The following is a 24,848-nucleotide window of genomic DNA, read 5'->3' on the forward strand; positions in this document are numbered from 1 at the left end:
GGTTCCTTGGCTTGTATGAATTGGAAAGTTAATTTGGTAATTACTTTAATGAAAAGGATTATATTTGGAACTGCCATGGGTGAGGTCTTCCTGCCTTCTAAACTCCACAAACAGCACAGAGAGGAAAGAGAGATTGCTGTTATATACACATTTTATTATTATTACTACAGAAAAAAAAATACAGTTTTTTGGGGGGGTTGTCCAGAGTCACTAAAGAAGCCCCTTTCACAATCTGGCCAGCAAGCAGAACAAAACTAACAAACGCTCAAAGACAACCAATGTCCAACCAAACCCCAGCCACACTTAGAGTGGTGGACAGTGCAATCTGAACGAAATACTCCCTTGGCCTCTGAGAGCCAGGGATGATGGGAAAAAAGGAGAAAGTAGAAATCAGGATATTTCTGTCTTCTTACAGTGTTAGGAAAGTTGTTGGGACTTCTGAGACTTGGGCGCCCCTTCAGTAAACTGAGTCTAATAGTACCTATCTCACGAAGTTCCGGGAGTGACGTGAGATGGTTTAGGTACCAGTGTTTTACAACTGAAAAATATGTTCAAGTAGTTTTTAACAGTCTGTTAATTAAAAGAGCAGCGTGCCCTCCTCAGGGTTTGCAATGCTGATTTCCTTGGTAAGCAGCACTGTAATTTACATTCTACGTAGTAGTGATGATTAAGAAGTTGTCAGAATTTTTATGCAATGTGCATAAATCTATTCTGATTAAGATGAGCAGCATTTCCATACTCTCAGGATCATTGCTGTTATTAGGGAAAGCTCATGAGAAGGAAAGTAAGCAAAATTTAAAAAAAATAAATAAAAAACAAAACCGTAACTTCTCTGGACCTTGAGAATGCAGTGTGAAGTGTTTTGAGTGTTTGCGCACAATGCGTCTCTTCCAGGTAGCTTTGGGGTTACCAGAAGCATGGTACTCCTAGTGTCCTCAGGGTTTGTCTATGTTGTGGTATTTCCTTTCTTTTTCAGGCTGAATAGTGCTGTATTCCATTGTATGTGTACGTGGCATTTCGTGTATCCATTCATTTGCCAGTGGACACTTGGGGTTGCTTTTTCTTTGGAGTATGATGAACATTGGTGCTATGAACATGGGGGTGCAAATATCTTTTCAAATCTTTGCTTTCGGTTCTTTTGCATATATACCCGGGAGTGGAACTGCTGCATTATAATTTAATTCTATTTTTAACATTTTGAAGAACGCCATAACGTTTCTGTAGCAGCAATATCATTTTACAGTCTCACTAAGGGCGCACAAATGTTAGTGTTTCACCACATGCTCCGTGGTGCTTACCTTCTGTGTTTGTTTTCATTGGATCGTTCTTTTGATGGTCGTCATCCTCATGACTGAAAGGTTGTACATCACTGTGGTTTTGATTTGCATTTCCCTGGTGATGAGTGAGGCTGAGCATATTTCCATGTGCTTGTTGGCTCTTTGTATATTTTCTTTGGAGAAATGTCTATTTGTTTCCATTTCTGATTTTAAATATGTGACAAAACATACACATAGTATCATGGAAAAGACTTTTTAAAACTGAAAATTCCAAAATTTCACAACTATTTGTTGATTATGCAAGGAAACAATGAAGGAATATGTTTTCCTTTAGTGGCAAAATTCACATTTGGATTTTCAGAATATTCTGTGATGAAATATATAAAATATTGGATACATTTTTAAGTAGATATGCTTTTATTTTCTATTAAATGAAGGTGTATGTGTCTAATAGTCCATTTTCTTAAAATTATCTGAGAAACGCTTTGCATTTTAAAATCCCTGCAGTGGAAGACAATTATTGGTGGTTTATATTTGGGAAATACAAATATGAGCTTATGTGTATCTAAGTACCATAAGCAATGTTAGAACTCTTTTGTTTCAGTTAATAAAACTGTTCAAAAGTTGACTTCACAATATGTGATTCTTAGTGTGGGGTAATAATATGAATTTAAAGGGCTAGTCCTAGTTTGGTATCTTACGTGTTTCTGAAAGCTATTATAATTCTAGTATATTAGATATCATGGTTATGTTATGTAGAAATCTAATGAAACGCTCTAATATCACACACACACATACACACATACACACACACACACACACACACACAGAGAGAGAGAGAGAGAGAGAGAGAGAGAGAGAGAGAGAGAGAGAGACAGGGTTCTTCTCTTGGCCTTGTTGGATTAGAGGCGCATGACCAAGAGGCAAGCTTTATGAAATTGTACATACCAGAGAAAGAGTGTAAGAGACTTGGTCATGCAGAAGAGTTTTGCACAATAGGTGGGCTTTTAAGAACATTATCCAGGAGAAGATGCAGAAGCCTTAATTAGTTTGAACAGCTCTTTCACTTGTCAAAAAAAACGTGCCTTCTGGTGGAGTTAGGATTTGTTACATGGTTGATCTAATGTGTCGCATGTTGAGCACAGGCAACTGAAATGCAAGTTAACAAGCCCTTTCATGACCTGAGGCTTCTGCTGGTGGACCTTTGAAGTCTCTGGAATATTTTTTCTGTTTTTCTGAGTGCCAGAGTGGCTCATGCCATGGCAGTTATCACACTTAATGCTGTCAGAAGGGAAGTATAAACTGGGTGATCAGAGGCGTGACTTCAGAGAGCAAGGCTTGGGATTTGAATCAGTCACTAGGAATGAGGAAGGAAGCGTGAACCAGGGATTGCTGCTGCAGATTAAACACTATGTGGAGATGCTGGGGATGAAAGTGGCTTTTTGCATTTTTAATGAATGCGTTACTGGGTGATATTACATAGGATGCAAATCCAGAAAGTTAAGTTTGATGAGGTAAAGATGGAGACAATGAAAGGATTTTGAAGGGTTGAGCCTCTTTTAATGAGTTGGTCTGCAGAGTGGAAATTTCCAGAAAGTGGGTCATGAATAGTTTGTTGATGGAAGCAGTCACTTGGTAGCTGTGGGGTGGCCTCCCACAGGCCAGCTTGAATCCAGTTCTCGTTTTCACAGCTGTTATGTGGACCTTGATAAGAATGAAATGCATTATCTTTCTGCTGTCTTTGTAAACAAATACTGCCAGGATGCTGAAAAGCTTGTACCAAACAAGCCACTGAGAATGGGCTTGTTGTGAACCAGGTTCTCTAGTTCTGTGCCTTACCTTGCGCTAAGAATGCTGAAGTTTCATTCTCTGCAAGAGCTAAAATGTAACATACTTTGTTTACACCATGGTGGTTTTTTTCTCTCTTATGTTTGTATTAAAGTGAGTAACTTAGTCCCAGAAAAATTACATGTGGGGCTTCCTGCCAAGACCCAGTGCCAAACATGAATTTGGTGATTAAAGTGTACAACGTTAATCTTTGCTTGACAAAAAAAAAAAAAAAAGTTATGGTAGGCTGTTGTTTGTTTTTAATATTAGATAATCAAAAAATGGAAGAAAGCATTATAATTAAAATGTATGATCTAGGAAAGGGTGGGTTACTAAGTTTCTTCTTGTATTCTTTGGTTTCCCTTAGGTGGTGGGGTTGGCAGTCAGGCAGATACTTTTTGTCCCCCAACCCTTTTTTTTTTTTTATCTCAAAGCTTTGTATTTCAATATTATGTATCTGTAGGATGTCAGCGACAGAAATTTTAAAAAGCGGTTTTCATTGATTAGTCCAACAAATGTATCTTGAGCACCTAGTAGGAGCCAGAGTATATAATGGGCAGTGACTTTGTCTGTGGGGAAGTCTCAGTCTTGAGGAGGTGATAGATGGACGAACATGTGAAGTGGAGGACACGAAGACTTCGTCAGAGGCAGTGGCAGTGGGGTTCAGTGACAGCTGGGGTGCCCTGGCAGCAATTCAGAGCCAAGGACAAGTTCAGGAGGCCCCTGTGGCTCAGGGCTTGGCGTGGGTGTGGTGTGTTAGGCCTTGGGTGGTATCAGCCACAGGTGTCTGGTTGGGGCAGCAGGTTTCAGGTATCAGGGGCAGAGGCTAGGTGTAGAATCAGGGTTTTTTTCCCCCAGACTCATAATTAACTATCTCAGGGTGTGAACGTAGTTTTTGTTTTGTGGAGTAAGCTGAGCTATAACAAATGCTGTGAGTTTTTATTTCAGCTGGCCTCTCATTAGGCAGCATAGGGAAACCATGCTTTAGAGGTTGATTTAAATTTTTTTCTACCTCATGATCTAAAGGGAGAGGTTTCTGGCTTGAGAAATAACTATTTATTGAGTGACAGCTCTGTACTTAGTATTGTGCCTGAGAGACCTTTACTAAAATAGTTTTCAGAGAAGAAAATGGATACTGAGGTTACCAAAGTTTCCAAAAGTGGTGACAAAGGGATCAAATCAGCTCTGAATTATATGCAAGCATATTACTTTATTTCATCCTTAAAGATAAAACTTTGATGGGAAAATAGCTGAAAAAATAAGAAGCAGCTATGTCGCAAGGTATTTTGATTCTTATTTGGCTATTTAAGTCATTTTTAAAGACTTTTTTGCCTTTGTAGGGAAAATTTAAGCTGAATTGACAGATTATGTGATTATTTTTGGCGCTACTTACAAGCTCATCAACATTTTGGGAAAATTATAGTTTGAGTAAATTTCAGAATTATAATGGAGGAATTGGATACCTTGAAAACTTGTGCCTATTTAAAGGATACCTGTCCATTTTCTTTTATTTTTGTATCACTCAAGACTTACTGTGGCCAAGTAAACAGCATTGTTTAGTTTTTCTAGGTAAAAGAAATTTTTCTTTTGGACGGGAGCAAAATTTAAAAAGATTCATCCTCCTACTAAATTATAAAAATGAAGTCTCCTGAGGTTAAAAGCGATTAATCAATTTTGACCTTTTTATTTGAGACAGGGTTTCCGTATAAAGTTCAGGCTGGCCTTGAACTCACTTTGTAGCCCAGGCTGATTTCAAACTCTCAGTGATCCTCTTGCCTCAACTTTTGACTGGTTTTTAAAACTATAAATCAACTGCTTTTTAAAAACATGAATCTGTCATCACAGAATAGCAACAGAGCTTTGTGTCCTAAAATGTATCGACACCATGGTCAGTATAAAACAGAAAATTCTGGAAGGAAAATGAAACAGAAAAGAGAAAAAGCAGTCAATGAAAATAGACCCTAAGAAAGTACAGATGTTGAACTAATAATGACTTTAAAGGAGAATACTAGTAGTAATATTATATATCCCAGGAACTAAAGGTTTTGTCATAAGAAAAGAACAAGTGAAAAATTTCATCGGAAAAATCAAAACTATCCTGATGAACCCAATGAAAATTCTTTAATTGAAAAGTGAAATTTCTAAAAAAAGGAAAATTTTGCCACATAGGCTTAATAGCTAATTAATGAAAAAGAAGAGTAAGGAAACTTAAAAAGGAGTAAATTGAGGTTAATCCAGTTGAAAAACATAGTTAAAAATTGAAAAAGATTAACCAAAACTCAGCAAATTGGAGAACACATCAAATAGTACATGATGCATGTCTCACAATCAGAAAGGGACGAGGAAAAACCTGCTCGGAAAGTGCTATTTTAACAAATAATGGATGCTTTTAAATCCCTCCCAACTTTGTTGAAAAATGTTAGCCAACAACTCCTACCACAAAGCCAAAGAAAATTATAGTTAAAACGTTGAAAACCATAGAAATGTGGAAATCACAAAACAGCCAGAGCAACAACAAAAACAGTACAGTATGTACAAGACAGCAATGATGTGAATGCTCACAAAGTTATCAGAAATAATGAGAATAGGAAACAATGAGAATCACTTGTTTTAAGAGCTTAAAGAAAAAAAGATTTTTCAACTGGGACTCTGTGTCTGGGGATGCATATTGTGCATATGAAAATGAATTTTCTTCGTAGTTTGTTGTATTAGTTAGCTCTTCATTGCTACTATAAAGTACATGAGCCTGCTAGCTTATCATGAAAAAATATTTATTTAGATCATTATTTTGGAGAGGGTGGAGGATTCTGACTTGGCTGCCAAAGGACAGTCAATGATGGTGTGTATTGGTCAGTTTTCACGTTCCTGTTATAAAATGCCTGATAGCTGGGACTTGATGCATGAGAAGTTTAATTTTGTGCAAGGTTTCGGAGGTTTCAGTCCATGGGTGACTGATTCCAGGTCAGGAACATCATGGCATGGTGGAGCAATGTTACTTAGTCCATGGTGACTGGGGAGCAGAACAGAGAACAGTGCCAGGACGGGAAGGATCAGAGACCAGATAGAGGATCCGAGGTTACATAGCTGTGATTCACACAGGCACACCCAGAAGGGTGGTAAGGTGCCGCTTTAATCAGTTGACAACCACACAATGATTAATGGTCACATAATGATAGAGTGTGTAGGAACAAGGGCCACATATAGACCAGGAGCAGGGGTTGGGGAGGTCCCACAATTCTCTTCAAAGGCAAGCCCCGCGTGACCTAGAGACCTCCCACAAGACTTCATAATGTTGTCACCGTCAGTATCAAGCCTGGATGTGTGAACCACTGGGTGAATTTCAACATCCAAAGCATAGGATTTGGAATCTCTGAGTTAAACTAAGACCAAGAGGGTTCAGTATGATTTCTCAGTATTGAGAAGTTCTAAGAAATGAATATTACATTCACCAGTTTCCAAATCATTTTATTCACAGAATATCTCTGGGGATTAGTTTTATTTGTAAAACTCTTCTGGAAATACTGAACTTCAGGAGTGAAATTTGATACTATTTATTTTTCATTTTCATTTTCAGGACTCCAGGCTGAAGAGATTTTGGAAAATAATTAGCAGCATATCTTTTTGTGTCTGTAATAATGAAAATGTGAAGCATTTCCTACATTGCTGTTGCTTGTAGCTAATAGCACCGTTTTTATGTTGAATAGCTTTGGGTTTTTGTCAGGTGAAATATTTTCCAGCAGGGCTAAACTGTTCAGGGTTGTCTTGTTAGACTGTTTAGATATGGATGAGGATAGAATTTCCACCTAGAGTTTTCAATGCATATTTTATGAGTATAATAGAGCCAGGAATATAGAATGAGCTGTAATACAATAAGGTCATTATCTTTTGTGTCTCTGTTTCGTATTTATTTGTACTGTTCTATATAGTTTAATCACAAAGTGTTACAAATTAATGCTACAGAATGCAAGCGGTAAAAGTAGTCCAGAACTACACTGTAAATGACTTAAGCCATCTAATTACAGTGGAATTACAATTTCTTCAATTTAATTCAGGGAAGGATTAAGTGTCATAAATTTCACTGCTGCTGAATGACATGACCTTCTCTTTGAGTATATTAGGACACGGAGCTTAAGAGATCAGGATTTAAAAAATTTATTTTGAATTTGCTTATTGTCCTCTTCTCTTATTCCTAAATCCAGCCATAGCTCCCTAGAAGTGTAACCTTTCCTCCTGTGGCTGAGTGTGAACTCTTCACGCCTGCGCTGAGCCTTCCCCAAGCTCTCATGGATTTCAGGTGGGGCTGACACACACCATGAACAATCCTCCTTTGATCTCTTTTGCTCTCGCTTTTCCACCAGGATTTGTGAGTCCCCAGTCTCCTTTTCTTCTAAATCAAACAGCCTAGCAGAAGACTCCTAACGAATTTCTGCAGTGGCGGTTCTCTATTGATGGTGCTGTGTTTTGCAGCATTGAGCCTTTGGAATCTCATTAGAAAGGCAGGTTCCTGGCCCCCCTGCCAGTTCCCTCAACCTGAAACTCTGGGGGCAAGTCCAGCACTCTGTACCCCAACAAGTTCCACTAAAGACTGGCGGTCAGTAAGGTTTGAGAACGTTGCTCTAGAACGATTTTTTGTCCAGTTGGTGATTAGACAACAAAGGTAAAGTGGAACCTAAATTCTGGCTGCAGGTGACAGCAGTAAATTGGATGAAGTACTTTTCAGATGAAGTGAAGTATTTTAAAGGAAAATAGTAACAATCCTTTGAATTAATAATAAAGGGATAAAAGAGACTAATATTTACTGAACATTTTTCTGTGGGAAAAGCCTTTTGTGTGCTTCATCTCTTTTAATTTTCCACAGCATTGCTGAGGTCAGCACCAATGTTAAGGCTGCTTCACATTAAGGAAAAGGTTAAGAGGAAGAGCTGGCCACGATCAAGCCGTTCAGTGGTGGAAAAGGGTTGCGATGCTTGGCTGTAGTACCAGCATCGATGGTACTACATCGATGGTAGCAAGCCTTTGGCAGTGCTACTTGAGAGCTCAGACAAGCCCATCTCCTCCCTCTCTGCCCCATCACCCCTGAGAGGCCAAAGACTTACTTATTTCTTCTTTTTTTAAATACAAGAAGTGGCACCGAAGTTCAGGTCTTTGCAGTGAGCTCCTGTATTACATACTCGTTTCTGGCTTGTCTTCCTCCTCAAATGAATATCCACAGCTACCTTGATCAAGTGGAATAAATGTTATACTTCATTCCCTGTGAAAACACATGTTTAGCCTCCGTTCTTTTGAAAATTTATCTCACTCTGGAAGTAATGAATTCAACTGACCTTTTATCTGTGGCCTCTGGTTTGTGGTTTCGAAGCTTTCCAAGATCAACTGAATGAGGATGTGGTTTGGCATTTTAAATGGCTAATATGGTATCAAGTTGGATGATTTTCAAAGCAATTAATGCTTGAATGAAGTCTTTATCCTACTGAGTTATGTGCCTCCCTCCTCCCCTCAATTTTTTTATTGGATGATTAGAGGCAGCTTTGAATTCCATTCATGATAACTGAGGGGTTTATTTTACCTCCAGGATATTTTTGTTTTCTTGACCACCAAGAAAAAAAAATCACGTCTTAAACATGTAAAATACACAATAGTAAGAAAAAGAAAAGGGATTCTCTAAATGGAAATTTATGTAATCTTATTTTAACATAAAAGCGTTAAATTAAGCTTCAAAATTACTAGTTGGTTTGGTGCTAGCACTACCCTTTCTACCATGTGGATTCCATTTAATAGAGGAGACTGAAAGAAGGACATTAATTAAAATTGGAGTGATTAATTTCATTATGTGTAAGTCAATATAAATTAATTCCAATGTCAGGCTAAATTGACTCTAGTGTCAGTCATTCTACAAACTTCCTTTCCTTCAATAACTGAAAGCTTATCAGACATTCCTAAGAATTTAGAATAGCGTGTGTGTGTGTGTGTGTGTGTGTGTGTGTGTGTGTATGTGTGTGTGTGTGTGTGTGTGTTGCACAGATGCATAAGGGCGTGAAAATATGTACTTAAGAAATGTCACTTTTACACTAGCTTTTATGTTTGGATAGCGTTCAGTATTAAGCAAAACAACCTATTTTGAATGACGACAGTTTCTCTCTCTCTCTCTCTCTCTCTCTCTCTCTTTCTCTCTTCCTCCCTCCCTATTTCTGTTTCCTTCTTTTTCCCTCTCATACCACATACAGCTGGAAATAAGGAACAGCTTTGCTCTTGTCTGAGTCTCAAAGACTTTTTTCTCCACCGTGCACAAAATGTTATTACAGATTATTGCTCTCTCGTCCACAAAGACTGCACGCTGTGTGGAGGATAATGTTTGTTTGGTCTGTTTGGTGCAGCAGGGTTTTTTAGAGGGTCACCCTTAAATGAATCAGAAAAGTAGCTAGAGGTGTCCGTATGACATTTGTTTCCTTTTCTTCTTTTCCATCCAAGAAACAGATCTGTGAAAGTGCTGGGTACCTCATTCTGCAGCTCTGCCAAGTAATGGTGGCTGCGTTTGTTTTCCTGAGCCTTTAACATACGCATAAAATCAGTAAAAGTTTAATTTGGTTTCTGTTGTTAGTTTTTGGATGAAAAAGGATTCCCTCATGTATCCAAAGTGACATTTTTCTGGGTTACATGTGACCTATTGCATATTTCTATTTGTTTTAATTTCTTTGTCTTTACATTATTTCAAACACACTGTGATCTATATCTCGGGTTACCTTGTGTGTGCATGTGTATGTGTGTGTGTGTACATGCATCTCTGTGGCACATACTTGTGTGGGAAGAGCCAGGGAGTATTTCAGGGTTTGTAGGACGTATGCTGTAATTCTGTAGTATAAAAAACAGACACATGAACAAGTGGGGCTGCCTGTATTTAAATAAACTTTATAAAAACAGGTGGTGCTCGGTGTCCTCATGGGCTGTCCCTTGCCCTCGCCTCCCCCTCCTCGTGCTGTGTGACTATTTATGGATTAGGTCTTCTGTAATTGGCCTCCTCCATTCAGTTCCTCTTCTGTTCCTCCTACTTGGAGAGACTCATGATTTGTTCTTCCCCGTCCTTGTTCAACTGCTCTCCGCCTTTGGAAGCGTCCTCCCCTGGCTTCTCTCAGCTGCTCCTTGAGGGCCCCTTTCTGGAAGGATCTGCAGGCAGCCTCCTCCTCCCACTGAAAAACCAAGACTTATCTAATGGTTCTCCTTTGCCACTCCAGTGAGGTCCCTCTTGAAGCTGTGTTCCTTGTGTGAAAAGATAACTCTCATGGGTTAAGGAGGTTCTTTCTTAGTTAGAGGCCACAGCCCTGACTTTGCCTCCTGCCCTGCAAGCAGTGTTTAGGGGAGAATCTAAACACTCAGCTCTGGGGTCTGCTCTGTCTGGGATTGGCTCCTCCTCGCCTTCCACCCCCTGAAAATGTTTTGGCCTGCTGTCCTTAGTGCCTCTGCTTTTCCGTCCTCTCCTATCTGTTCCTTGCTCTTCTTTGGAGCAAGTTTATTAGGGAGGGCTCTGTTCTGTTTAAAAAGGGCTTCTTTCCTAATTATCCATACTTGAGTAGACTCTGGGGTTACTGCCTAAGTGTTGCATGGTTTTCTTGCAGGCTGATGGTCACTAGTAGTGGACCATAAGGAAGATCATGTGCACACTGGGATGTTCATTTGGCCTTAGTAGGTCCCCTCTGAGGTGACTGGATCACTGTAATTTCCAAAATATCAGCTTCGGTGTTCCCTTCTACTGATGGTCTTTATTTATTTTGCCAGTTTTTTTTTTTTGACAGCCTGCTTTTTGTGCCAGTTGGCGTGAGTCCCGTCTCCAGCCCCACCCCAAGATGTCGGGAAGCTATCCAGTAGACTCTGTTTCCCGGAGGGTCTTTGACCTACACCTCCCTGCTCACATTGAAATCTCCATCAGCTCTTACTGTGAATGGCTGCAATCTCATCTCTCCAGCCTGTCCCTTTGAAACAGCTGATTGGACTCTAGGGTCATCACGTAAACACATTCCCTTGCTCAAGGACAATGATGGCACTTGTCAGTTATTGCAACAGCAAAGGAAGATAAAACCACCCTTGTCCCAAGGATCCATTTCAGCCCTTTTGGGAAGGTATGTTCCAAAATCAGGAAGAATCAATGAAAATAAGCCTTAAGCAAATTTCAAATGAGATAAAGATGTATAAACACATTTCAAAACATCATCTGGTTGCATGGTACCTTGCCTCCCTCCCGTCTTCCTGGAAGCCTTGTCACGTCTTGGTCAGCAGGCTGAGGCCCTCCTGTGGCTTTGCTGCCCTGGGTAGAGCTTTCAGAACCAGGGTTCCTGGGCAGCTCCTCTCCTCTGCCTGCATGCCTGGTGCTGCCAGGGAGGACTGCATTTCTCCCCTTGCATTTGACTGGATTTTCCCTTAGCTCCAGCAGAGGGATTCACGTCTCCAAGAGTGGCTCCTGATAAACTGTGAATCTTTGGATGGGGAGGGTCCTGGGAGCTGGCGAAATCCACAGTAGCTGGATGATAAAGGGGGCAGGGGGAAGCTTAGAGGGAGTGTGGAGGGTGGGAGAGAGGAGGGAAGATGGGAGGCCAACCAAGGAGAGGAGAGTTCTCCTGGGTCAGAGGGTGAGGCAGCAGCATTGCAACCTGTGTTTCAGTACTCAAGATGAAGTGCAGTGTGCTGGATTACCAGATGCAAAGCCTGCACTTGCAGTGGCTACTAGCAGACAGGAATAACAGCTGGGTTTTACTGAGACTTTTTAACGTGTCAGGCACAGTGTCAGTGCATTACACAGTGGGCTTTCTATACAAGCTGTTTGACACCACAACCATCAGAAACCCCAAGATTGCTTCCCTGCTCCTGTTAGAGTTTTTGGTTTGTTACTGTTTTGTTTGATGATGGGGGTCTTGTTAAGTCTCTAAGTATCCCAGGCTGGGTCTCTGCTTGCCATTCTTCTGCCTCAGCCTTCCAGAATGCTGGAGTTATAGGTGGTTACCACCACACCCAGCTCCCATTAGCTTTTTATTCAGTCAAACAGATTAGCACCTGCCTGCCAAATGCCCCCTCATCCTGTAATGTGGATGCATTCCTGGGACCCAGGGATTAGGATGTGGATATCTTTCTGGAGATAGAGCATGGTTCTGCCTACCTCACTACATTACATGGCAGAAGAACTTTGCAGGTGTAATTGATAGTATGGCCCTTGTTTCAGATTATCCTGGGTCTCTGGGATGGAGCCCACTGACTCACATGGGCCACTACAGGCAGGGAACCTTCTGTGGTTGGAATCAGAGAGCTGTGGCAGAAGGGAAGATATTAAATGATACACCGGCTTCTAATTCAGCTTTCAGGGTGCTGCAGGGTTGCTGGCTCTTCTGTGCATTTATTTTTATTTTATCTCTTTTTTGGTCTAACTCTTGTAGAAGGACTTGCTTTCTGCTGACCCTCTTGCAAGGCCAAAGTCCATCTTCACAATCTAGCAATCAGGGGCTCATCGGCCCAAGTTTGGATCCTGTGTCTGAAGTCCAGCCCCTTTCCTATTGTGTTTCTCTCAATGACTTCAAATTTTATGTTCTTGCTGTGTTTTTCAGCCTTGATAGCCTGCCTTGCCTTGATATCTCTTATCCCTCTTCATGTTTTTTAGTTAAATTGAGGTCTATGACACTCTGACACCTCTGGAATGTGAAAATTTCCCATACCTTTATAAACTTTGGTACTCAGTACTCAATTTATTTATCAGACTTTAAGCATTGTTTTTTGGGGGGGAGCATTTCCTGTATAAGCTGTGGTCAGCTTCCTGGGTCTTCCTTCTATCTTGTGAGTAAATAACGCTTCTTCCTTCCAGAAGATGCAGCCCTCATCAGACACCTGACCCATCCTAGCCTTCTAAGGTAAATGCTTCTTGTGAGTAAGGGCATTTCTGTGGACCTCATAATATACTGCACTCGAGTTGACATCAATAAATGTTTGCTAAATGACTGAATAAAAGTGGTTCTAAATGATGAAAAAGACATATTCTTAGAGATTTCCTGATTTCATAGTAACCGTCAAAAATCTAGCACCCTGGCCACTTGGACCTTAAGTGTCTCTGCTTCTATACCACCCCCTTTACATCTTGGTTTCTATCTCCATCTTCCCACCACCACACCCTGACTGTGTTCATCTAGATTTATCGAAGGGTTCAAACCCCTTTATCCTTTGGAAGTTCATTTTACAAAATGTATGTTAATTCCCATCTTGCTGTTACCCTTGTACGTAAAAAATCTCTCATTCCAGCTTAAAATCAGTCATCTGATTAGAACAATTTAAATTATACTGTGGAAAACTTCCAGGCCATTTTAACTATGTTGGCTTCATCATTTGTAAGCATGATGTTATTTTTTTCAAATATTAGCCTGAAGACTTGTGGCTTTTGAAGAAATATGCTGCCTAATCCTTTTGGCCTCTCCGATAACCAGAATATCTTGGCATTTCTCATCTGCACAGTCACAGCTAAGGTTTCTTAAGATGTGGACTACATGTTTGTTTTGATGCCCTTGTGATGATATTAAAAAAAGTGCTCTTGAGAAACACATTGGTCAGTTTTCTGTCACTGGAACCACGTACCAGATACCCACAGCTTAAAAAAGGAGAGATTTATTTTGGCTCACGGTTTCAGTCTGTAGTCAGCTGACTCCAAGGCAGAAACGGCAAGGTGGAAGGCCCTGAGTTGTTCATCCTGTGACAGCCAGAGGAGGGAGGATCAGGGACAAGAGTACACTCTTGAAGTTGCACCTCAGCCTCCTAATAACATCCTGAGCTATTGAATTTACCAAGGGAGAAATCTGCTTGTGAGTATAGAGTTCCCATGATCCAGTCACCTGTCAAACACGGGAGACTGTGGGGACCTTTAGGATTTAAACCATAATTGATATTTCAATCCAGCACTTCTATTTCTTTAGTTTGCAACTAAATTTTTCCCCCACGTACTTTCGTATACTTCACTTTTATTTTTGTATACTTCACATATAATTTTTGTAATTTCTTCCCTAGGAGTCTGAGCTATGAAACACACACACACACAGGTAAGAATACATGGGCAGGTTTATGTGTATTACATAGAGTGAAAGGTGAAGTCGTGAGTGAGAAGAGATGAGAGAGCTAAGGAGGAGAGGAGATAAGACAGCTACTTTGGGATTCCTGCTGCTGCTGACATGGTGGACGACTACCGTGGTTTGAACATGTTGCCTCTAAAATTTGAGGGTTGAACCATAAAGGCCACGGTGACCCTAAGAGGGGGGACTTTTCATACTGATTGGCCGTAAGGACTCCTCTCCTGATGGATGGGGTTAAGGTCGTCCTCAACGAGGCTCCACAGTGGACAGCTTACAGGGTCTTCCTTTCACCTTGTGAGTAAACAACGCTTCTTCCTTCTAGAAGATGCAGCCCTCAGCAGACACCTGACCCATGGCACCTTGATCTGGGACTGTCTAGCCTCCAGAAGTGTGAAGGAGGCCCCATGTTAAACTAGGAGAAGGAGGGCAGAGAGATGTGGGAAGTGGGTCAGTACAGGGCACCACACATCTAGGATGTTGGCATACACGGGTGGTGATGTGCCTGGCAAAGCTGACTGTGAAAGCGAACTGTTGTGGTTTATATCTAGAGGTCTTCCCACAGCCGCATGTGCTCACGGCTGGGGCCTGGGGGAGGCGACTGGGCTGTGAGGCTGTGACGCTTATTAACGGATTGGTCTGTGGGTGAGTTTTACAGCTAAGAGTGATGTTGGGAGGTGAAGCCTGGTCAGAGGAAGTGCGTCACTGGCGCGGCGTGGGCTGGGAGGCTCTCTCCCTTCCCTTCCTCGATTTCCTTTTCTTCTTCCTGCTGCCATGCCATGAGCTGCTTCCCTGCTGCCACTCCCCTCAGCCACGTCACCCTGCCTTGGAGCCAGCCAAGACCGTAGACCAAAACCTCTCCAACCTGTGAGCCAAAGTAAACCTCTCCTCCTTGCATGAGGGGGTCTTGGACGCTGTGTCAGCCATGGGAAAGTAACTGACTGAAGTCTGGGCCTCGGGCCCAGCTGAGAGGGTGCTACTCTGAAGCACTTCAGGTGATTCCAGAGGCACACAAATAGGGATTCTTTTCTTTCTTTCTCCCTCCCCTTCCCTGTCCTTCTCTTCCCTCCCCCGCCCTTCCCCCTTTCCCCCTTCTTCCTTGTACAGGGGATTGAGCTCAGTGCCTCATACGTGCCAGGCAAGTGTTCTACCACTGAGCAACACCACAGCCCAGCTTTACTTCTGGCCCTGGTACCTTAGCAGTGGGGTGACCCTGGGGAGGTCTCTCAGAGTATCTATACTTCACTGTCTTCATCTGTAAAATGGGCTGATAATACTTGCCTTAAATGGTGGGTTAAAGGCTTGTCACCTGATAGATATTAACTAAGTGGTAGATACTATTGTTATGTGACATATTTATGTGTCAGCTGATGTGACCTATTCATGTGACCGTGTATTTCCAGGATGACCTCATATACAAAGGATCTGTCTCAAGGATAGGGCTAGGGCTGGGGATATAGTTCAATGGCAAAGTGCCTGCCTGGCAAGCAGGAGGTCATGAGTTTGAGTCCTGGTTCCCCCCACTCCCGCAAAAAGGAAAGTGGGGCCCTGTGATTGTGAAAATTAGCATGGCAGCCAAATTTGGAGCCTGGATGGAGTCCCCACAGAACAAAGGGAAGGGTGCTTCTGAGTTCACTGGGCCTGGGGCTGAGTGTGGTCTCTGCACCAGATCTCATCTGCTTCTGCCGTGGCTGCTGCGAATGGCGAGAGTAAGCTGAGCTCTCGGAAGCCTTTGGGTCCAGAGCAGCAGCTGCAGCACAGGCATGTGGCACCTCGTTCTTGACACATGCCACTTTGGGCTTCACCCGACCTGTGGTCAGGGTGAGAATGCCTCCCCCGTTGCTGGGCAGGCCTGACCATTACAGATCGCCGTAGTGGTCTCATGAGGTGAGGCTAAGGAGACTTTCTACTTTAATAAACTGTTCAGTATTATATGAGAGAAAGAAAAACAATCAACAGAAATGGGTAGTATATTTTATATACTTTTTTATTATATTTTATTATATATATACACACTCAACCACCCACGCAGCCCACACGCAAACATATGCAGTCTATAAACATAATATATATGTAAAACATATCCCTTCTAAAATTAAAATGTGCTGTATTTCGAAAAGTAGACCATGATTTGATAGAAAAACAATAAAACCCCTCACTTTTCTTCATCCCCAGTGCACATGAGCCCTCACAAGCAAGTAGTATGAAAACACTACAGGCATCGATACATTTCTCTTGTGATTTAAATCGCTTTAGGGTCCAAGCCTTTGAAACAAATGATGAAATCACAGAGCTGACACACCAGACAGCTGAAAGGGGGCTTTATCCCGAAGAGGCTTATAGAAGTTACTCACAGAAAAACTTCCAATTGTGCGAGAGATAAACAGGCTTTGGGGCTGAGTGGTGTTTAATCTAAGTGCGCAGTAAGGGCCAAGACGGGCTCGTATTGCAAAACACAGGACTTAACTAAGGAATTTCAGCACTTTAAAACTCTCGCAGGCTGTGCTTTTCTTGCCAAAGTTCATTATTGCAACCTGCCTGCCTTGTCTGCTTCTCTTTCTCTCCTTTCTGTCTTTCCCTTCTTTCTCCCTCTCTTCCTGCCATTTTCTTCCTTCCTTCCCCTTTTTTCTTTCCACTCCCTTCATCCCTTCCCCTCCTCCCCTCCATCTTTTTTCTCGGGAGAGACTACAATATAGTGCTTGCCTTTGGCACCAAGTCGTATTTTCAAACACCTAGGATTTGTCCATGGGTACAGCTCGCGTCTCCTTGGCAATATATTAGAAATGATTTCTTTCTTCTAGATTGGTATTCATCTCCCAGCCAAGGTTAAACACCGCAGTTACAGAGGTGGAGAAACAATGAATTAAAATGTCAGGAAGATATCAAACGGAGCAGTTGTTTTACTTCATAAAATCTTAGGAGAGATGTCTCCCGGCATGCTTTGTGTCTTTATAAAAGTCTTAATATGGACCATATGTGTAAATGAGAGAGCTAAATAAAACTTAATAGATCACCTGAGTCAAGTTATTGAATAACACTTCTGCTTTAAGCCAAGTTCACAAGCGCTCTTCGTGCACTGTGATGGAGGATAGTTGAAGCAAAGAGAGCTTTTGGCTTTGGAAATTTTGTGGATGGACCACGGCAGTGCTGGGAAGAAGGCACTCATGGGTGGAGCAGGTGGCAGCTAGGAGCCACAGATTTGAAAACCTGTGGGTATCTTGCATTTGAGTTGTCCTTATGTGGAACATTTTGAGTGATGAAAACTCTACAACTATTTATTTATCACCATTAATCAAAGATAACTTTTGCATTGAGACATTCACTTTGCCTGGGCCAATGTAAAACTGTCCAATCAGCTTTCAAGTTGGAGTATAAACAGTTACAAGGTGTAGTTTCAGTAACTGCATTGTAGTGTGAAGCAACTGCGGTGGTGGCAAGGTGACTTTCTGGATAACTCCCAGGGAAGGTGGAGCTGCTATGGGGAGAGTGTATGTTCCAGAGGGAAGGAAGGTTGGGCTCCACTGCAGTTACTCATCTGGTCACTCCTTTGCCATCAGTTGTTACTGAGCGCCTACCATCAATGGGGGTCCTTACTAATCTTGTAAATTTAGTGATTGTCCCAGGCTGTTCTGGGTGACATTGGGATTAGGATGAAAAAGAGACTCACCAGGCCATGTCTGGATTATTCCATCCTGATGAGATGCCACACCGTTGTCTTCTAGTCATTGGCATGTTTTGAGATAAGGTGTATTTCTCACACCGAGTGTTATTAAAGACCGATAAAGGATTTATCGCCTCCTCAGGCAGATTGTATTTTTCATAAGATTTAAAACTCCCATTTTGCATATGCAAAAGGTATTTGTCATGGTGGAATTTCAGATGTTAACATATACTGTTTCTGTGGATAAGGGATCTTTCCATTAACCTCTGAGGTCATTCCAGAAAAGCAACCACCAATGTGGTTTAAACAGATACCTTTCGGTTTAATTCTGAAAGAGTCTGAAATGTTCTATCACATATGCTCTTAGATGTTTATAGATTATATGCATATTTACACAGAATGAGTATGCGTCCACTAAAAAGTAGTTTTAGAGGAGAAAACTTACTCATACATTTACATGAAGGAATGTTTTGCTAAAACTCTCCAGTATATTGCTATTCAATCTCAGATGCTTAAAAAAATACAAATTTATGTATTTGTAAGACATATACATATGTCCATATGCTTACACATGCAGGTAGTAAAATTTATCAAATTCTTTTGTGATTACATTGTTAAATATGTGTGACTCCTGATGGGAAAGTAAATATAAGTGTGTATTGTTACTGGCAGTGGGCTTGTTCTGGGACTAAAGATTCCAATGACATGCATCACTTCAGGACTTAAAACAGTTTATGGAGTCCCCTCCCCATTGTGGATTATGATTCTGATAATACTATCACTATACCTGATAAAGATCCTACTGAAATTGGCTTAAACTAATAGAGAAACAAGAAGTATGGCCATGAGTCATGGGTGTCCTGGTTTTGTTGGCTCCTCAAGGATGTCATCAACATGATGGTCCTTTTCTTTCTACTCTGTCAAGTCTATCATGTTGGTCTTCATGCTTTGGTTGCGAGACGGTGGCTGTAACTCAAATCAGAATATGTGTATTCAAGCACGACGTAGGACTAAGCATGGTGCTTTTATGAAGGAAATAAAATGGTTCTTAGGCCCCAGTAGAGTCATGTTTAAATTTTACTAAATGTACATCCTGGTTGCATTCCCTTGGCTAGGATTCAATTGCAAGCCTACTTTTTCAGCAGTACCAATCTCTAGAGCAGAAGGCCAGAGTAAAGAGGAAGAATAACCGTGGCCACTGACAAGCTCTGTGACCTCAGGGAATGGTGACCGCAGCCTCAGTGAAAACACGGACATCAGTAGAATGAAGCAGTGTGGGTCATGCTGGCCAGCAGGTCATCTGTGATGACAAAATTGCTCCATCTATGCTTCCTGTTGGGGCAGCTCCTGGCCACAGTGGCCACTGAGCTCTTGAAATGTGGTTGAATAGCTGATTTTTAAAAATTATATTTAAAATTAATAAGTTTGTATTTAACTATGCATATGTGGCAGGCCTTATGGCTACTATTTTGAACAATGCAAGTTTGCTTATTTGAAGAACTCTGGAGCTCAAGTCTGACCTCTGGGAGATCAAGTCCATGTATGTGTGTATCTATATAAATATATCTCAAATTCCAGGGTGGTGTTTCATCCTGTATGTGACCTTTATTTTACACTTGTTTTTGCTTTGTGTAGTCACCCTGAAGTATAAATCTCTCTGTCCAAGCACAGTTTTCTTTGAAAGAAAATTTTGACTCTGGAGATTGCTCTTTCATAGTTAAAAAAAAGTTTGGTGCAAACTTTAAAAAAATCTAAACATCCCATTTTCTTCTATAACACTATTTTAATGCAATTTTAGAGACAGAGGAACTAAATGACCCTTAAAGGGGCCAACATAATGGTTTGACTCCTTGCTGTCTGAAATTGTATAAACTGTCAACAAATTTTTACCCCGTGGAATGATTCCAGTTCATTTCACTCAAACGTGTGAGTTTATTTTGGATTTGATTTTATTCTTGGCAAGTTCCATGAGAAAGAAATATCAGAGAGGACCAGGGAACGTTGAGTTTCCAGAGTCCTTCCAGGCTCCGGCTTCTTGTGCGTTGGGTGTTGGTGGACGTTCTGGCAGTGGTTTTTGGCCAGAGCTCTGACGGAATGAACTTGACCAGTCTGCATGAGCACAGCTTTCAGATGTGCTAATCGGAAACATCACTGGAGTCTGGAGGTCTAGCTTCTTGGGTGGGTCACGTGGACTTGGGAGGTGTCACCCCAAGCTCTGTTTTGTGAGAATAAATGCTTGCTTTTTGACCAGGTCACAGATCTATATGGGGTATGAAATTGCCACTTAAGTGGTAAACCTATAGCATTTGCTATTCAGTTCTCCCTTACACGCACTGGGCTCTGGCTCTGTGATCCCCTGTAGAGACCAAAGTCGGTGGATTATATGAAACATAAAACTTAAACACATTCACTTGTATATATTAAACCATGCCTAGATTAGTCATAATGTCGAATGCAATATAAGTGCTACGTAAATGGGAGCTATGATTCAAAACTACAGTGAATATTTAACTGTAAAGATCTTTTACAGTGAAAGATGCATTTTCATTAATCCTCCTCAGTATCCCTCTTGACTTACTTTTTTTTTGTACCAGGGATTGAACTCATGACCTCGTGCTTGCCAGGCAGATTCTGTGCCACTGAGCTGTACTCCTGGTACCCCCCCCCCCACTTAGTTTGAATATGTTTTCCCTATTGTTCTTGCTGGTTTCTGAGGCAGTCCTTTAAGTCCTCTTTGATGTCTCTAATTTTTCTCTCATGGATGCTTTGGCTGCCTCCATGTTCTGAGTAGACTCAAAAGGTTTTATCTTTGGTGTGCATTTTGACATCGGGGAAGTGCCAGAAATCAGATGATGCTGGATGGCATGAAGAAGGTGCATGAGGATACACTGTAATGCTTTGATTTGGCAGAAATTGCCCTACACATTTAGAATCCACTTAGAATACTGAGATAGCTGTGGCAGTGCCACTGAAGACACTCAGGAAGGAGGACTTCCAGAAGTGCTCCTGCAAGAGACAGAATGATGAGATAAGAGTGTCTCAAACAAGGGGGAATCTTCTGAAGGAGATTAATGCCAATGTGTCTTTTACTGTAACACATTAAAGCATTTTATTAGCACGTTGGCAGTACATAATCAGCACACTGTTCACGGGAGTTGGTACATGCACATAGCACATTTGAATTCTTTCTTCACTTCACCCCTCCTCCTCCATCCCTCAAGCTCTTAGTCCCCTTTTCTTTTGTAAATGATCTATTTTTTACTATCTGTCTTTCATTTTACCCTTTATATTTTGGGTTTCTCATGTAAGAGAAACTTTGCAATATTTAAGTTTGTGTGTTTGATTCATTTCACTTAACTTTGTGGTCTCAAAATCTATCCATTTTCCTATAAATGACTCAGATTTATCCTTCCGTAGAACTCTGTGGTGTATGAATACCATGCATGTGGTATAGGGCAAATAAATGTAACTTCCAACCTGCTAGATGTCAGATACACTGAGTTTGCGTTCTCCATAAATCGAATAACAAACCCTAGGGAACCATGGAGATTGGAAGTCAGAAAAATTTGAGAGAGAGAGCTCCAGACAGACAGGTAGGGATCCAAAAATGGGTTGCTGCATTCCCCACTTCACAGAGGAAATTGTGGTTGTTTTTTTTTTGTATTAGGGATCAAACCTACAACCTTGTGCTTTCCAGGCAGATGCTTATGCCACTGAGCTAACCCCCTGGCCACAGAGAAAATTTCATAGAACAAAACCATGAGGTGGGTACAACGTTACAAGGTGAGTACAGTGTGGGTCAAAACTGTGATCAAGCTGTAAGATCACACATTTAGCCACTTTGGTAATAACTGATCCAGCAGGGAAGCAGACCACATAACAAGTGTGCATGGAAAGAACAAAGACCTTTTTAGAAAAGGATGGACCAGGAGGTCCTGGTCATCCACCTTGGTGACTGATGTCTGTCTAGACGTTATTGGATCAGGTTATCCCACTTATAGTATAATCTTCAAATTACTACTTTTTTCTTGCCGAGGCATATAAGCTTGGTCATTTTGTCTTTATCTGGAGGCCTGACATTCAACAGATGTGCCTCTAGCCGCAGGTGTGTTCTCATCTTCTGCACTGATTCTCTCCAGGGCCTCACCCTATCTGACTGCCTATATTTCTATCTGACTTAGCTATCTATAACACTTATTTTATCCATTCATCTGTTGGTGGATGTAGAGATCACTTCCAAGATTTAGCTATCATGGTTTGTGCTACTGCAAACATGGGTATGTATGTGTTATGGATTGTGTCTAGATGTCCCCTCAAACCCTCATGCAGTCATTGAGGGCAGGCTTTTCAGAAAAGGCTGAATCTACAACATAGGATTAATAAATCAGTCCACTGATTAGTTTGCCTGAATTCTGATTAGGACTAAGGATACGAGTGCTATACTGTCCTACGATGGGTAGCCTACATACAGTATAAGGGACAGAAAGAGTTCTGTCATTTTTCCTTGTTGCTTTTCCTGTCTTCCACCACCATGAACTGTTGCCCCTCTGCCATGTGCCACCCTCCTTGAAACCAGCCAATTATGGACTGAAACCTCTACAAATATGAGCTAAATAGATCTTTCCTTTCTTAACTTTAAGTGTTGAGTATTTTATCTCAACAACAAGAGAAAAAAACATAGACAGCAAGGATCACTAATATTATGTATCTAACTCTTTAAGGAAGATACCTAGAATGGGAATAGCTGGGTCAAGTGCAATTTCTAGTCTTAGTCTTTGAGAGATCTCTATACTGATTTCCATAGTAGTTGTACTAGTTTCCATTCTCACCAGCAACATACACTAGTTCCTGTTCTGCTGCAGACTCAGCAGCATTTGTTTTTACTTGATTTCTTGATGATAGCCATTCTTTTTGGACTAGGATGGAATCTCAGTGTTGTTTTAATTTTCATTTCCCAAATTGCCAGAGACATCAAATGTTTCTTCATGCAACTTTTGGCTATTTGTACTTCTGAGCAGCAGCTATTTATTTCAGTTGCCTATTTTTTGATTGAAAACATTTTAAAATTTTTTGTTTAAATATTAGCCATATTGTTGACCACAACTCATAGTTGTCATGCATGTTAACAGGGTACTAATGAGAGAAAAAATAGTCTTACATGTTCAGGACAGACGCAAATGTTGCAGGAATATCACATTTTACAGGAAGGGCAATGGTGCTGCAGTGATGAGTGTGTGACATGGCCAGAGGCTACCGCAGGGTGGGCACACATGTCACCACATTTCTATGGATTTAGAGCACTGCACGCATGTGGCTCATTCAAGGTTTTTGTTCTGAGCCTTCCTGGATTTTGTTTTTTACATATTTCCATCTGCATTTGACTGGCACCAGTGACGCAGAAATCTGTGACTATGTGGGAATGTCTCTACCAGGAGGGAGGAGTACATCAGTTAAAACAAGAATTCATGAGATTCACATCAACCTCCGCTACAAACAGATGGTGTACTCAGGGTATCAGTTTTGAAGTGACTGTACAAAGAGTGTTTACAGCACTGAAGGCCAGTATGTATGAGAAGCTTGCGTGGCCTCTAGTTCTATAAAGGGCTTGTTGGAGCCCTGGCGTTAGGAAAGACACCTGTGAATAGGAACTGTGTCTTGGGGTGCAGGAAAACAGCCACATCTTAGTCCCTTTCTTGTGGCTGAGTCACAGCTCCCAACCTAAGGAGGAGAAGTTTATTTTGTCTCACAGTTTGTAGAGGTTTAAATTCACAGTTGGCTGGCTCCAAGGCAGAGCAGCATGGCAGTGGGGCATGGTAGGGGAGAAATAGCTCATGGTGTGGCTGTGGGAAGGAGAGAGAGATCAAAGCAGGAGACTAAGATAGACCCTTCCAGGCCAGGCCTCCAGTGACCCATTCCTCCTACTAGGGGATTTACTTGGGATTTACTTCCCAACATCACATTTAGCTGCGAACTCATCAGTGGGCTAACCCACCTGTGAGTATCATGCTTCCATGATCCAGTCATCATTCCAAGTTCCATCTATGAGTGCATGAGGCCTCAGGCATCATCTAGATATGAATCATGATAAGCTGCTACAAAAGCCCTAGACCTGGAGGAAGAGCAAGAGAACATGGGGTCTTCTGCTGCTGCTGTATCATCCTCTAGTTGCTTCGTTTTCCTTCCCACCCACTTCCTGGCACCTCTCTGAAGTAAGAGTGGAGAATGCAGTAGACCAAGGTGGAGAGGGTTCTTGAGAGCCAAGGAAAATGAGCATATGGTGCTGCTGTGTGTCCAGTGCTGTCAGTGCACAGGTTGCTCGTGCTCCTGCACACCAGGGAATTCCATCCTTACTGAGTCTCCTCCTTACTCACCAGGAGACCAAAGCTCAGGGATCTTCTGCATGTCTGCAAATCTAACAGCTGGTCAGTGATCAAGTACAGTGGGACTCTTCAGAGTCTCATGTTGAAGCTCTTAGCTTCTGTTCTGTGAGAATGACATAGACTTGTATAAAAATTGATGGAAATGGAAAAATCAACTTTTCTGACAGCAATTGTTGTCATAGCACTGGGAAGAAGGACCCTGCATCTGTCATGTTTCATAGACATTGTGCCACTGGAGACTCCCAGTGTTCTTGGGCATGAGGAAGCCTGGATATTTATTATCCTTACCTTACTGATGACAAATACCAAGTCCCTTGATGTGAAACAGTGTCTCAGCACTGGCATTTGAATATAGTTTTTTGGTTGTGAATTCATTGGTTAGTCGAGTGTACCACATTTCTAATTAGAAAATGCTGGCAACATGACAGTTGAGTTAAATTAAGCCAAAGACCTAAACAAAACAGAATATTGGAACTGTGTGACATAGATATTTGGCTCAAACATGCATTTCTCTTTTACCTTACTGATTGCTATTTTTCATTTGACCCATTTTAAAGAACCTATAAACAGAAATGGTCCATGTTTCAAAAATATAAATCTTGCATGCATCCAAAACAAC

At 41.5% G+C, this 24,848-nt stretch overlaps 1 protein-coding gene across 17 annotated transcripts in view; it reads left to right on the forward strand.

Annotated features, from left to right (window-relative positions):
• Positions 1-24,848, forward strand: part of Pid1 (phosphotyrosine interaction domain containing 1) — a 216,261-nt gene that overhangs the window by 21,495 nt on the left and 169,918 nt on the right. Inside the window, exon 1 of one of the 17 annotated variants that reach the window (XM_063237191.1) lies at positions 3,512-7,398. The exons of 14 other annotated variants lie outside the window; for them this stretch is intronic. The gene's annotated coding sequence lies outside the window, so the exon portion shown is untranslated. Of the gene's footprint in view, positions 1-3,511; positions 7,399-15,161; positions 15,184-21,106; positions 21,614-24,848 lie in introns of those variants that run through there. 2 more of the 17 variants (XM_063237195.1, XM_063237197.1) reach the window with 2 other exon arrangements.

This window comes from Cavia porcellus, unplaced genomic scaffold (assembly GCF_034190915.1).
Source record: "Cavia porcellus strain 051 isolate PalLab524CR breed Dunkin Hartley unplaced genomic scaffold, mCavPor4.1 scaffold_26, whole genome shotgun sequence".
Classification (NCBI taxonomy): domain Eukaryota; kingdom Metazoa; phylum Chordata; class Mammalia; order Rodentia; family Caviidae; genus Cavia; species Cavia porcellus.